General features: G+C 43.6%; 1 pseudogene; it reads right to left on the bottom strand.

Moving 5' to 3' along the window:
- Positions 1-52: 52 nt before the first annotated feature.
- Positions 53-14,037, bottom strand: LOC101759884 (annotated as a pseudogene).
- Between the last annotated feature and the right edge of the window lie 1,945 nt (positions 14,038-15,982).

Genomic DNA, 15,982 nt, shown 5'->3' with positions numbered 1-15,982 from the left:
TACATATTAACTGAAGGAGTGTGTCTTTGAATTTTGGTGTAGTGTACCAAGATTATTTTATCTCTGGTAAGAAAAGATGAAATCGATTTATATGCTGTTGTCAGTCCCTACAGGAGAGAAATAATAAAACAGAGGATCGGCTGTTGTTGTACTACCTGCGATGAAGGTGAACGGGGCGAGGCTTGCCGGACTGATGGTGTGGTACACCAGGCACTCGGCGGCCAGGTAGATCAAGCCGTAGAAGAAGGACAGGAACGTGGCGGCGTAGAGCGGCCTGCTGCCGAGGTCGAGAGCGCACAGGAAGCAGAGCGTGGACGACAGCAGCGTCCACGTCCCGACCGTGCGCTCATGCAATCCGGTCACTGATGAAGCTCGGCCGGTTAATAGGGTTCAAGCAGATCGGTCAGTAAAACTAAACTTGGAGAATGGAATGCGTTCAAGTACCGGTCGGTAACATCCTTTAGTACCGGGTGCCGGACCGATATCGCTCGATCGGTACTAAATGCAGCCTAACCGATAAAATACATCATTTAGTAACACCAACTGATACTAAACTGCGAGCCACGTCGCGCTGTTGCATACGGCAGTTTAGTACCGGTTAGTTTTTATTCCTTTTCTTTTTTTACCCTTTTGTTTTAATTCGTATTTGTATCCGACGGAGCTTTTACTAATAATATTACGTTAATATCAACACATTCAAATTCAAGTATTATAAGTATCAACCCATTCAAATCATTAACACTCAATAGTTCGTATATCAATACTTAAGATCTTAGAGAGAATAAAGTTGAAATCCATGAGAAAAGGGTACGGTAGGAATACATCCATGCATGCTACATATTTAATAATTCGCTTTGCTTATTTAGATATGCCACATAGCTTAAGTCTCCAATCGTAAAGGTTAGAACTTCATCAATATAAGCTAGAGCATGAATTAGTGTACTCTCTAGCGCTTCACAAGGACGGTCACATGCACTACCATAAATCTTGAACAATGGAGATGACGTCAACTGAAATGGCCTGTAGTGAGATGAGCCTGTAGCTTGAAATCTCTGGTGCGTATTGAGTTTCCATCGGTGTAACTATAATTCAACACATCCAAAACTTGAGCCAGAATCGCATGAAAGCTCATTACCGCCAAGGTTTGACCAAAGACATCCTAAAAGAAGAGAATAACGTGATGAAATTTAAAAGATGTAACATAATTAAAGATAAAAGGATACCATGTCATGTTGTTTCAGCTAATAAAGTCTCTTAGTAGTCCTAGTCACATTGCTTTCTCTCTCCTCGAGCGCCTTTATTCGAAAATATGAGAAGTCTGGCATAGAGTACCCATGATCCTTAAGTTGTTGTAGGCAAGCCTCCATGACGGTCATTTCAAAAGTTACTCTACTTGGTGCTAATTGACCCCATGCCGGTAATTGAAACCATTGGGATGGGTGTCCTGGTACTCTCATCCGGTTGGCCTGTGTTTCTTGAACATGTACTCTTTTAAAATTCCATGGACCAACAATCTCGAATTGCACTAAAGGAGAAGTACCACCTAGAGCTTCGACAACATCTTTCAGCTATCTAATATTGTCGATAAACTACATTGTATGTAAGTAAATTTAGAAATTATTAATGTATAAGAAGAAAAAAAATATTACTATATTTGGAATTGTTCCGCTGCTTCGATCGTTTTTTGGCAAGTTAATGACGCGATTAGGGAAGTGAATTCTTTGAGGACGAGCCAACAGTGGCTCCTCAAAAATGTAGTGTCCACAGCCACCGCCACCACGACGGCCACCTCCACGGCCACCACCACCATGGCGAGAAGAACTTCCACTTGCCATAGTTAGCCCAAACTATCCAAATAAAATTGTGATTAGGTAATTTGCCACTATTTTTTCTTAACCAGTCAAGTTTGCTACCAATAATGCATTTTCATATACGCACATCATATACATTGAAATAAATCTAGACCATCATTTCATAGCCATCCACAATTCTATCACAATGCTACCCGTGAATATCTACATGTCCTCAAAGAGATATAGCCTTATGTCATAATTGTATAAAAAACTAATTACTTAGCATCCAATACAAATTGGTATCCAATTCAAGCAAAATCATAGCCATTTTAATCCAATACAGGTAGCAAAATCATTTTAATGCATCAAAATCAAAATTATCGAAAAAAAGAAAACCTAATCGGGGAGGGCACGCGGGGGAGATGGGGGAGGGAGAGGCGCGGCGGCGACCCGAGAGAGAGGCGGGACAACGGGGACGACGACTAGGGATGGGGTAGCGGTAGTCGGGGATGGGGTGACGGGCAACGGAGCCGGGGACGGGCCGACGGTGACAGAGCCGGGGATGGGGCGACAGGAGATGGTGATGGAGATGGGGATGGGATGAGTCGGCAGCAACGGTGATGGAGACGGGGATGGGGACATGACCGGCGCGGCGGCGGTGGGCGACAGCGATGGCGAAAGCGATGGGGACGGGGTGGCGGCGGTGGGCGAGGGTGACGGTGACAGGGCCGGCGCGATGCAGAGGGAGGAACTTCTAATTTTTGGAAACTGCTAAGTGTTTGGAGAAGACGAAGTATTTGTAGGTGGGATACTTTAGAACCGGTGCTAGCTCGGTACTAAATTCCTCTAATTAGTACTGGGTAGGGCTCCCAACCGGTACAAGTTGCTAAATGGCAGGATCTGAAATTAGGGGCATTTAGTACCGGTTCCAGCCTTTGCTCGGTACTAAATTCCTCCATTTAGTACCAGACATGCTTCCAACTGTTACTAAAGTTGCCAAATTGGTGGGAGCTAAAACTGTCCGCCTCCAGCAGTTTTCTTTCCTGTGCACACTATTTTAATCCTAATAAAATGTTTCAATAAGGTTGTCACATGTATATATGTATATATGTATAATTATGAAATAGTAGAGATAAAAATTCATCACAAATATTAACTAGAGTACATTACATATTAAATCTTACATAAATGAGATACTTAGAACCTAGGATCCTCCACATTGTGACCGTTAATCATCGCAACATACAAACTACGATTTATATCGATAATGTCAATTCCTAAGAACCTATCGACATAATCTAGCGCATATATTAAGTGTTACATAAATGAGATATTTAGAACATAGGATCATCCACATCATGACTGTTAATTTGGGAGACAAAAAGATACACCAATCCTAAATATAATGGTACAACATGAGGTCTACGAGTCCACCTACTCTGGCTGAATATCATAAAGGAATCTTGAAATAATTGTCCAAACGTATTTTGGAGCAAGTGCGACATTTTCATAATAGAAGTATGGTGGCCCAATAGCATGTCCATGCAAAAGACCTGTTCACTGAGCATGGCCTATTTTGGCAATCCAAAACCATAAGCCGATGGGTCAAGGTCAATGAACAAATCTATGCCTGAACCAGCTATTGGCCACCATACTTATATTATGAAAATCTAGCTCCAAAAGATGTTTGGAAAACTATTTCAAGATTCTTTTATGATGTTCAGCCAAAGTTTGTGGACTCGAAGTTCTTCTATTCTCTGGTATTGGAGGAGTGGAGGTGTTACATCCATTGCCAATCCATCTGCATCGTATTATGTGAAAAATGGACATAGAGCCAGTCGCCGCACGTGGTAGGCCGCACCCCCAACCCCAAATCCCCATCATCGAACGCCCCTTCTCCCAGTCCACCTCCACCACCGGGCGTCGGCCGCCTGCGCCCCTCGCCGCCTCACCCCACAAGTTGCCCGTGAGTGTCGCCAGGCGCCGGCCGCCCGTGCCCCTCGGCCCCCTTGCCTTGTCTCCCACGAGCGGCGCGCACCACCGGCCACCCACGCCTATCGCCCCCTCGCCCGCGCCGCCGGCCGCCCCTCGCCTCCTCGTCCGTGGTATTGATGTATTGATATCACTGTTGCTCGGGTTTTGAGTGCCCCGTTGGGTTTCGGGCACTCGCGGGTTTCGGGGACGGGTGGACAATTTCACTCGAAATGGGGTTCGGGTTCGGGGCGGGTTTCATTCTTGGGTTTTGGGGATGGTTCCGCGGAAGCTCCACCCAATCCGACCCACCCCATTGCCATCCCTACATAAAAATCATTCTAAAAAACTCCCCATTCACCTCACTCTAAAAAACTCTCCATTTTTCTCATTCTAAAAGATCAACAAGTACTCTATTTGTAACATAAAACTCATTCTAAAAAACTTTCCATTCTCCTCACTCTAATAAAGCAACAAGTACTCCATTTGTAACATAAAACTAGCTGAAGGTACCTGAGGTAATAGATTGGTTGGTGGAGAGTCGCCGAATTTGGAACTTGAAGGTAAAAACGAGGACACAAGACATGAATTTATACAGGTTCGGGCTGCTAGAGTAGCGTAATACCCTACGTCCTGTTTGGGGTGTTGTGTATTGCGCCTTGGGTGTTGAGTAGCGTAGTTGTTGGCTATTGATGATGATTCTGCCGACCTAGGTACCCCTGCCCTCCTTTATATACTTCAGGGGGCGGGATAACTAGTCGGTTACAAGGAGGAGTCCTAGTACGATTACATGGGATGAGTCCTAGTATGATTACAAGGGATCCTAGCAGGAGTCCGACTTCTTTCTTCTTTTCGGGTATTGGGAATCTATCCCCGACAAGCCCCCGAGCGCTTCATAGTCAAATGCAGTAGTCTTCGAGTAGTTTTAAGATCTTCGCCGAGTAGTTTTGATAGTTTTTAAGTACTTTATCTGGCTGAATCTTCAAAGTTTCTCAAATCTGCCATGAGACTATGGTGAGCTCAAAGCCTTGATCATTTTGATATCGTAGTCTTCATATATGGAGGGTGGCAAAAGTCGCACTCCATATGGAGTAGCCCCCCGAGCCTTAGGTTGAATCGTAGAATTAGGCTGAGGGTCAAAATCTTGAATCTTCTTCTTTCAGCTTGAAAAAATCTTGGGTGTAGCTTATCAGCCCCCTAGCCTTGAGTTGATTGATCAATTCAAGGATCTTGAATCTTCACTCAAGTCATCATCTGAGTAGTCTCGTGACGTCCAGCCCCCGAGCTTATGTGCTAGGTGAGCCGTAGGAGCCACGTCAAGTAGTTATTGGCGCTTAGCCCCCAAGCTTGGAAGCTAGCTAAGCCATTGGAGATATCCCGAGCAGTAATTGGCGCTAAGCCCCCGAGTTTGGGAACTAGCAGAGCCACCAGAAGTAGGTCCGAGTACTAATTGGTGCTTAGCCCCTGACTTTGGGAACTAGTCTGTACCTTTGAAGGTACGCTTAGCGTCTTGGAGCGTCGTCACTAAAGCCTGATCTGAAAATAAAGATGCGTACATTATGTAGCATATTTGTAGAATATTGTGCTTATTGAAATTTATTCAGTGATCAATAAAAATATTATGTGTCATGCTCTTTTTTTGGCCATATCTCTCTCGAGTAGGTAGCCTGTTATGTTTAGGCTCTCAGTCTCCGTTTAGCCGCAGCCACTGTGTGTGTGAGATCTTTGTCTCATAAACGCGTACGGGCACTGCCATTTGCACAGCTGAGATCTTTGTCTCGTGTATATGTGCTGGCACTTAGGCGTAACAGGTGCACCTGAGGCTTTTATGAATTAAGGCGTGCTCTATTCAAGGAGATTATCAATGGCTAAGAAAAGATAAAAGTAGTCAACATTGCGACAAAAAGAGAGCACCATTGCGCTCAGGAGTTTGCTGCCCTCTGGCGAGTAGTCAGCGAAGTGTAGCTCTGGAGGGTAATTCCCGTCGAGAGACGTACATAAAAATGTAGTCAGCGTATTGCCCTGCATGCGGAGAACAAGCCAGAAAATAAGTAGAAAAGTGACTTAGCTTGATTCGTGGACGATTATCGACGAAGCCGTGGTGGTCGTTGATGAAGCTGCGATGGTTGTTGATGAAGCCGACTAGTCGGAGTCGATTCCGAGTAGTTGTTGACGGATCAAGGCCCACCCCCGACTAGTTTTCTAGTCGAGATGAGTAGTCGAGGTAGTCATCGGCGGGTTGCTGAGCACCCTCACGAGGCTGAAGTAGTCGTCGGAAAGTCGGTAGATCGATCTTGTCGATGTAGACCATCCTCGACTAGTTTTCTAGTCGAGATGAGTGGTCGAGATAGTCATCGGCGAGCATCATGATGTAGTCGGAGTAGTCATCGGTGAGCATCATGATGTAGTCGGAGTAGTCGTCGGTGAGTCACTCGTCAAAGAAATCAAGAAGAGTAGTCCAAGTAGTCGCCGACGAGTAGTCGACGTAGTGGCTGATGAGTCGATGCGGCCGGATGTTGATGTAGTCGAGGTTGACGTCCATCGGAGTAGTTTGAGAAGAGTAGTCGAAGTAGACGTCGGCGGGTCGTCGAGTGCCCTCATGAAGTTGTAGTCGTCGCACGTCGAAGTAGTCGAGAAGAGTAGTCAAAATTGTCGTCGATAAGGCGTCACGGCGTAGTCAAAGTAGTCGACGGGGAGCCGCCTCGTCAAAGTAGTTGATAAGAGTAGTCGTCGGCGAGTCGATGTGGCTCTCCTCGTGTACATCTTCTATGTTCTTTTTGCAAAAATCTTGAAGCCTTCCTTGGTACGTAACGTGTACATCTAGTGAAGAGGCAAAAACATTCCTTTGTGACGCAGAGAACGCGTGGACCTTGCCATGATCCGCTTCGGATGAGACAACTCGCACACACTCCCTTTCAAAAAAAAAAATCAATACACCAACAACTACAGTTAGATTTATTAGATTTGTTGCTAAAATATCGGTATTAAGCCCAAAACTCCCAGCGAATGGCCTGTGAGCTAAAAAAAACCGAAAGAATAGGTTACATTTTTCATATGCTCTCCTCTTATAGATAGGATGAAAAGAAGAAAGTTTTTTGATCACTTACTTTGCTCGCCCTTTTTTTATCGGTTTTTTTAATGCAAATAGATTTAATTTGAACAATTTAATAGGAAAGTAGGGGTTAAGAATATCAGTCGCGTAGTTCAAGTGGGGGATGGGATTGCTAGTATTATAGGTCTTGGTGAAATAATATCAGGTGAATTAGTCGAATTTGCGGACGGGACGAGAGGTATTGCTCTGAATTTGGAATCCAAAAATATTGGAATTGTATTAATGGGTGATGGGTTGATGATAAAAGAATGAAGTTTTGTAAAAGCAACAGGAAGAATTGCTCAGATACCCATGAGCGAGGCTTACTTGGGTCATGTTATAAATGCTCTCGCTAAACCTATTGATGGGAGAGGCGAAATTGTCGCTTCGGAATCTCGCTTAATTGAATCTCCTACTCTGGGTATAATTTCTATGTGTTCCGTATATGAACCCCTTCAAACAGGGCTTATTGCTATCGATTCGATGATCCCCATAGGGTGTGGTCAGCGAGAGTTAATTATTGGGGATAGATAGACTGGCAAAATAGCAGTAGCCACAGATACAATTCTCAATCTAAAAGGGCAAGATGCAATTTGTGTTTATGTAGCTATCGGTCAAAGAGCATCCTCCGTGGCTCAAGTAGTAACTACTTTCCATGAAGAGGGGGCTATGGAGTACACTATTGTTGTAGCTGAAATGGCAGATTCACCCGCTACATTACAATATCTCGCTCCTTATACGGGGGCAGCCCTGGCTGAGTATTTTATGTACCGCGAATGGCATACTTTAATAATTTATGATGATCTCTCCAAACAGGCAGAAGCTTATCGCCAAATGTCCCTTCTATTAAGAAGACCCCTTAGCTTATCCAGGGGATGTTTTTTATATGTATTCACACCTTTTAGAAAGAGCTGCTAAATTAAATTCTCTTTTAGGCGAAGGGAGTATGACCGCTTTACCAATAGTGGAGACGTTTCCGCCTATATTCCTACTAATGTAATCTCAATTGCAGATGGACAAATATTCTTATCCGCGGATCTATTCAATGTCGGAATTCGACCTGCTATTAATGTGGGTATTTTCGTTTCCAGAGAGTAGGATCCGCAGCTCAAATTAAAGCCCTGAAACAAGTAGCTGGCAAATCAAAATTGGAATTAGCTCAATTCGCGGAGTTACAAGCCTTTGCACAATTCGCCTCTGCTCTCAATAAAACATGTCAGAATCAATTGGCAAGGGGTCGATGATTACGAGAATTGCTTAGACAAACCCAATCAAACCCTCTCCCAGTGGAAGAGCAAGTAGCTACCATTTATACCGGAACGAGAGGATATCTTGATTCGTTAGAAATTGAACAGGTAAAGAAATTTCTGGATGAGTTACGTAAGCACCTAAAAGATACTAAACCTCAATTCCAAGAAATTATATCTTCTAGCAAGACATTCACCGAGCAAGCAGAAACCCTTTTGAAGGAAGCTATTCAGGAACAGCTTGAACGGTTTTCCCTTCAGGAACAAACATAAATATAGCATGTCTACTCTTATTAGTAGAACTCGTGTTAGTAGAAGAGGAATCATTGAGAAAGATTTTTCATTTGAATCATGCAAAAAAGTTTTCTTAGTTTTTAGTATAGTTATTTAAAGAATAGATAGAAAAAAGATTGTGTCCAATAGAATTTGAAACTACCAAAGGTTTAGAAGACCTCTGTCCTATCCATTAGACAATGGATGCTTTTCTTTCGTATTTTTTTCTTTCTTTTACTTTTTTTCTCGGAACAAGAGAAAAAATAAAAAACTGTTAGACCGAAACTCTTTTAGGAAAGAAAAAAAATCCATATACCATATACAAATGGATGGTACATATATCATAAAGAAGGAATATGGAGCGGGTAGTGAGTATCGAACCCGTAACCCTAAGGTTATGAGCTTTGTGAACTACCAAACTGCTCTACCTTCTTAAACTAAAGAGCGGGGAACTTGTGGATAAAAGGGGATCGGATACGCCCCTCTACCATATCTATATAAATAGAATAGTCCATTTATACAGAATGGTAAAAAGGGCTCTTCTACGATCATCAATTCGAGAATACCATACAAATATGAAAGGGTATTTTATCCTTACCAACTGGATCTTGTTGCACTCGGTAACAAACATGCATAAACCATTTCTCGAAGTATGTGTCTGGATAGCCCAAAGTCTCGATAGTTAGCTCTAGGTCTTCCGGTTAAAAAACAACATCGATGAAGGGGTGTAGATGCACTATTACGTGGTAGGGATTGCAATTTTTCTTGCATTTTTTTCGCTCAAACTCAAAGGGGAAACTTTGCTTCTTATCCTTTTTTTGAGGATCCACGAATCAAATGATATCTTTTTTCTAATTTCTGCTGCTTCTTCTCCCTCTAAATCAAACTTTTTTTTTGCCATAATGTGCCGTTCCTATTATTACCAAGTATATGGTTCTAATCCTAGATGGAAAAATAAATAGAAAAAAATCTAAAAAGGCAGATCCTCCCTCTCCATCAAGAGTAATGAACTAGGTTCTGATACAGTACAAAAAAACAAAAAAAAACTAAATTAACCAAACTTGCCTGATGTTAAGGCAATCAAGAAAGCTGCATAAGTGAATATATAACCCACAGAAAAGTGGGCTAATCCAACCAATCTTGGTTGCACAATGGAAAGAGCCACGGGCTTATCTCTCCAGCGAATTAAATTAGCCAAAGGTGTGCGTTCATGGGCCCATGCTAAAGTCTCAATTAATTCCTACCAATATCCACGCTAGGAAATTAAGAACATAAATCCAGTTGCCCAAACAAGATGTCCAAATAAGAACATCCAAGCCCATACTGATAAACTATTCATCCCAAAAGGATTATATCCATTGATAAGTTGTGAAGAGTTTAACCATAGGTAATCTCTTAACCATCCCATCAAATAAGTGGAGGATTCATTAAATTGTGAAATGTTGCCCTGCCATAATGTGATGTGTTTCCAATGCCAATAAAAAGTAACCCATCCAACTGTATTTAACATCCAGAAAACTGCCAAATAAAACGCGTCCCAAGCAGAAATATCACAAGTACCACCGTGCCCTGGGCCGTCGCAAGGAAAACTATATCCGAAATCCTTTTTATCCGGCATTAATTTGGAACCGCGTGCATCTAAAGCACCCTTTACTAAAATCAATGTAGTTGTATGCAAACCTAGAGCAATAGCATGATGAACCAAGAAATCTCCGGGTCCTAAGAGAAGCGAAGTGGCTAGTGCTGTTTTGCCAGTCTGTCTGTCCCCAATAATTAACTCTCGCTGACCGCGCCCTATGGGGATCATCGAATCGATAGCAATAAGCCCTGTTTGAAGGGGTTCATATACGGAACGCATAGAAATTATACCTAGAGCAGGAGATTCAATTAAGCGAGATTCCGAAGGGACAATTTCGCCTCTCCCATCAATAGGTTTAGCGAGAGCATTTATAACACGACCCAAGTAAGCCTCGCTCACGGATATCTGAGCAATTCTTCCTGTTGCTTTTACAAAACTTCCCTCTTGTATCATCAACCCATCGCCCATTAATACAATTCCAACATTTTTGGATTCCAAATTCAGAGCAATACCTCTTGTCCCTTCCACAAATTTGACTAATTCACCTGACATTATTTCACCAAGACCTATAATATGAGCAATCCCATCCCCCACTTGAACTACGCGACCGATATTCTCAATCCCTACTTTCCTATTAAATTGTTCAATACGTTTGCAGAGAATTTTATTAATTTCGTCGACTCGAAGGGTTGCCATTAGTGTTTCTTGAATCTTTTTTTTGAAAGCAAGGGGAAAATAATGCCTAAATTCTAAAAGAAAGTAGAAGTTCAAAACCTAATAAATTTCATTATCTCTTCCATTCTATGGCCCCGAGAATGCCAATATTAGCACGGATCGTACGGAAATGTAACTCGGTATTCAAACAACTATTCAAAGTTCCTAGAGCTCCTTGTACGGCTTGTTGGAAAACCCGTTGTCGAACCTGATTCATCGCCCTTTGTTTTTCAAAATAAAGGGTTTCGTTTTTAGACTTTTCTAATTGTTCCAAACTAATAGAAGTAGCATTAATCAAATTTGCCTTTTCTCATTCTATTTCAGAGTATCCATTCATTCGATACTCATCTGCTTCTAGTTCGACTTTCTGTAATCGAATCCGAGCTTTTTCGAGTTGTTCAAGGGTCCCTCTATGCAATTCTTCCGAATTTCGAATAGTACTTAAGATCCTCTATTTTTTATTATCTAATAAATCTTTTAAGGAAAGTAGATTATCTTGCTATTAAGTTTACAATTTTTATGATCTCTTCCCGAACCAAACATGAATCTTTCGATTCATTTGGCTCTCCCGCTCCTTTTTTTCTCTTTTGCTATGTATTACGGCTATTTCCATATTTTTTTTTATGTAATGAGCCTATCCTCTGTTTTCTGTTTGTATTTCTATATACCCAAACATATATAAGACTAGATGAATATTAAGATAAGAGGATTCTTCCAACTAGATAAAAATATATCATGGTCAGCAAAGTTATTTCTTTATTTGTGTTTGCTCTGTTAGTTAATAATTTCAATTTCATTAAGAAAAAAAACTAAATAAATGGAAAATCTAAATTGATACAATTCCTTTTATTTTTTCTTCAAATCCAAAAACTTTCTCTTTTATACATATGTCGTCGATTCGGCATTGGAAAAAGGGCTGGATGCCCTTCTAGTAAATAGTTCAAACTATTTTATCGATATGAGTGTTCTATATCAGATAAATTCCACACTAGCTATTTCCCGTTTAAAGCATTTCGAGACTAATGTAGTTGTAGAAAGAGTATCCCCTTTTGCCCGGACTTCAAGCAGTTTAGCTTTAACCGTGTCAATGGTCTCACATTATTGGTCTATAGAGAATCAAAGTAAATTTACCAATGAGTCGCGAAATGCTATGGTTCTTCCATATGATTTCTAAAGTTATTCAGAAGTAATTCGTCGAGATCGTGCACCTTTTCTTATTTATCAAAAAAATACTAAAAAATATTCTAAAGTGCGGCCGGATAAATCCAATCTATTCTTGAAATAGACAACTCGCACACACTCCCTTTCTAAAACAAAATCAATACACCAACCACTACAGTTAGATTTATTAGATTTGTTGCTAAAATATCGGTATTAAGTCCGAAACTCCCAGCGAATGGCCTGTGAGCTAAAAAAATGAAAGAATAGGTTACATTTTTCATATGCTCTCCTCTTATAGATAGGATGAACAAAGAAGAAAGTTTTTCGATCACTTATTTCGCTCGCCCTTTTTTGATCAGTTTTTTTAATGCAATCTTTTTTTAATGCAAATAGATTTAATCTAATAATTTCTTTTAGATTAAGTCTTAGGTCTTGTTTGACCCGTAAAAAATCTCCTTTGTTGAAATGTTCCCAAAATTCCTAAAATAAAATAAAAGAAAAAGAGTTTCCACTGTCCTAAACTAAGAATGAAGGAGGAGGACGAGCGTATCCTCTAAATTGATCCAGCGAAGAGGCAAAAACCTTCCCTTGTGATGCAGAGAACGCGTGGAGCTTGCCTTGACCCGCTTCAGATTAGAATAAGCAAATCGATTCTCGTCTAGCGCTTGCTCGTGTGTTCGCCTTCATGTGCGCGTACCAGGATCCTTGTCCAATTGCTTCTCACAGGAGAAGACAATTCTCAAAAGGTAATCATTACTCCGTTTGCATGTTTTCTCTCTCTACTGTATGTTTTCTCTCTCTACTGCTGATCGGACAGCAGCAGCGCGATATTCCTCCGTATCGGACTTGCACATCAGAGAAGACTTGACTTTGGTTCAGACGGGATGCATGCATCTGGTTGCTATCTATCATCGGCAGCGGCGGGTGGCCATCTTGAGCAGTCCTCTTCTGCTTCGGATACCGACTCGACGTCTTCGACTTGAATACGCAACGCGTCTCTGTTTTCAAAATATTCACACGCTGGGTGATACGCCGGATGCTGTATGGTTTCGGTTCGAAGTTGCCGTCTGAAACTTGTCAGAATCAACTTGAAAGGAGTTGGCATCTTCCGCCGATGGAATTGGCCATGATCCGACTGTTTTTCTAAACTTCTCGACTCTGCTCCGAATCGAAAGTCCTTCAAGCTCGCCCGATAATATCGAAGATCACTCCTACCTGACGTGCCAGTTGCCGATACCTAGGAAGTACCCAAGTAAAAGATTGATTGGTGGGAGTCACCAGATCTGAAACTTGAAGGTAAAAGTAAGGACATAAGACGTGAATTTATACAGGTTCGGGTCGTCAGAGTAGCATAATACCCTACGTCCTGTTTGAGGTGTTGTGTATTGCGCCCTGCGCTTGGGTGTTGAGTAGCCTAGTTGTTGGTTATTAATGATGGTTCTACCGATCTAGATACCCTTGCCTCATTTATATACTTTAGGGGGGTGAGATAACTAGTCGGTTATAAGAAGAAGTCCTAGTAGGATTACATGGGACGAGTCCTAGTAGGATTATAGGGGAATCCTTGTAGGAGTCCGACTTCTTCCTTCTTTTCGGGTACTGCGGATTTATCCCAGACACCAGAGGAGGGAGAATGAAGTTGCTAACCGGTCTAGTGAAGAAGCTGGTCGAGTGAAGAAAAACGAAGCCCGAGCAAATGGTTGAGCTTGCTTGGGGAGGAAGCTAAGAAAGCAGCTCATTTTATATAGAGCAAATGGTTGACATTAGTACCGGCTGGTAGTTTCAACCGGTACTAAATGGTTTCATTTAGTACCGGCTAGCCATTTAGTACCGGTTAAAGCTACCAGCCGGTACTAAATGGCATTCTCACATTTAGTATTTAGTTCCGGTCGTCACTCAGTACCACCGGAGCCCCTATAGTACCGGTTTGGAGCCTCAGCCAGTGCAACGCGTCCAGTACTAACGCGTTGAACGAATGCTCAATTTTCCAGTAGTGGTTGTACATACTCGAAGCTTAGGAGAAGGTGGCGGAGCATAGCGCCGCAGAGCCGAACGAGCAGGACCAGGTGAAGGCGAGGCGGACGGTGCCGACCACCATGAGCCACCGCCCCAACGCCGGCACGCCGCGCTTCTTCCCGACGCTGGACGCCATGCCACCACGGCACAAGCGAGCGAGGCGTGTGCAATCGAGGAACGCTGCACCGCGAGAATATGATGGTGAGTGAGAGGCTGAGAGCCCGAGCAGAGCACGACTACTTATAATGCATTTTCGTTTGCTGTTCAATGCTATAGGTAGCCATATCCACGTATTTTTGTTGGAATTTTTCATTTATATTTAGAGATACTTCTTGTGTCGGTACGTAAAACTAATACCACCATAACACATAGGTAGTCATCCAGCTCTAGAGCGCACCATCATTCACTTCGATCCATTGGAGACAACTTGGACTGTTTCGTCTCGGCACGGACCGGACGGATCTCTCACTCGTACAGTACTCCTACTCTTCAACACTGCAATCTAGCATTGTAGGTGTTGGTGCACGTTGCTGTATGTTTGGATGCACGAAGCTTACCGCAAAATGACAATATATAAACAGATGCATGAATCATGTGCACACACACATACTCCAAACAAAGCTAGAGACGCAAACTCATTTTACTCGCCTCAGTTTGGCGTGCAGGTGCAGTACAGTGTCCGTATATGTCTCCGCGTCACTACTGCACTGAAGACTCAGGGTCTGTTTGGTTTGAGTTGCTTATTATAAGCAACTTAAAGTTGCTTAAATGTGCTTATTTGGAGTTGCTTATTTTTAGTCTAAGCTGTTTGGATACCCTTGCTTATGAGATGGACATTGTCATATTTACCCCTTGTATTGCTACCTTCCAATTTGCCTCCCCACCCTTCTTCTTCCTGCACTACCCGATCCCGGCCTCCGAGCCCCAAAACCAGGGTGGATCAGCACGGCGGCGGGCGGTAGCGGCGGCGGATGGCGCGGAGGCGGGCGGCGGGCGGGAGCGGCGGCGGATGGCGCGGAGGCGGGCGGCGGGCGGGAGCGGCGGCGGGCGGCAGGGAGGCGGGGAGGCGGGCGGCGGGCGGCGCGGAGGCGGGCGGCGGCGGGCGGCGCAGCGGCAGCGGGCAGCGTGGAGGTGGGCGGCGCGGAGGCGGGCGGTGCGGAGGCGGGGAGGCGGGCGGCGACAGGCGGCGCAGCGGTGGCAGCGGGCGGGAGCAGCGGCGGGTGGCGCGGAGGCCGGGAGGCGGGCGGGCGGCGCGGAGGCGGGCGGCGGCGGGCGGGAGCGGCGGCGGGTGGCGCGGAGGCCGGCGGCGCAGAGGTAGGGGAGTGGTGCTTGGTGACGGGAGAGGGGGGAGAGAGAGGAGGGTAGGGTGCATTGAATGAGGTTAGGAGGTGTAAAGTGCACCTTTTACTCCCCATAAGCAACCATAAGCAATCCAAGAGTTGCTTATTTGCTTATAATAAGCAACCTCATAAGCAAAAGTGATTGGTTCCATAAGCAACTTATTTGCTTATTTTAAGTGCTTATGCATAAGTAACTCAAACCAAACAGGCATGAGAGTCTGTAAAGGAATTGTTAAGAGCATCAGCAGCGTAGCGCGAGGCTTGGAACGTCACTTCACAGGGGAGGCTTCTTTCAGTTTTTTGTCACAGGGTGCATGCTTGCCAGGCATCGATGCCCAAAGGGCTGTGGGGCCTGTCCAGAAATAAAAAAGAAGCATGGCCCAACTAGCACAGCTTCATCCACCGAATATATTATTCTATACCTAAGCAGAAGTGAGCCCCGGTGACTCTACTCTACCCGATGCTAGTTTTTTTTCAACCGAGCATCGGTGGCTGCAATGGGAAAAGCGACGCTCCAAACATCTCCGGAGACTACTTTTTTTTCTTGTATGTGTGTTATCATGTAATTGCGCTTCTATGCTCTAAACCGTGTGCGAGTGCTGAGATAAGCCCGCGTTGTAACGTTCTATACGTTTTATCCTCTATTACGCAGCTCTCTTACGTATTTAAAAAAAATAGAGTATTGTTTTTTCACTACACTGCGGGTGCTCTTAAGTTACTGGTTCTATGCACGGTTCGGATCGGATGGACAAAGACGGGTCACATATACAAATTTTCGCTGGCCCACGTTACTACAG

This window comes from Setaria italica, chromosome IX (genome assembly GCF_000263155.2).
Source record: "Setaria italica strain Yugu1 chromosome IX, Setaria_italica_v2.0, whole genome shotgun sequence".
In the NCBI taxonomy this organism is placed as follows: Eukaryota; Viridiplantae; Streptophyta; class Magnoliopsida; order Poales; family Poaceae; genus Setaria; species Setaria italica.
This window is presented reverse-complemented; position numbering and strand designations above follow the sequence as displayed.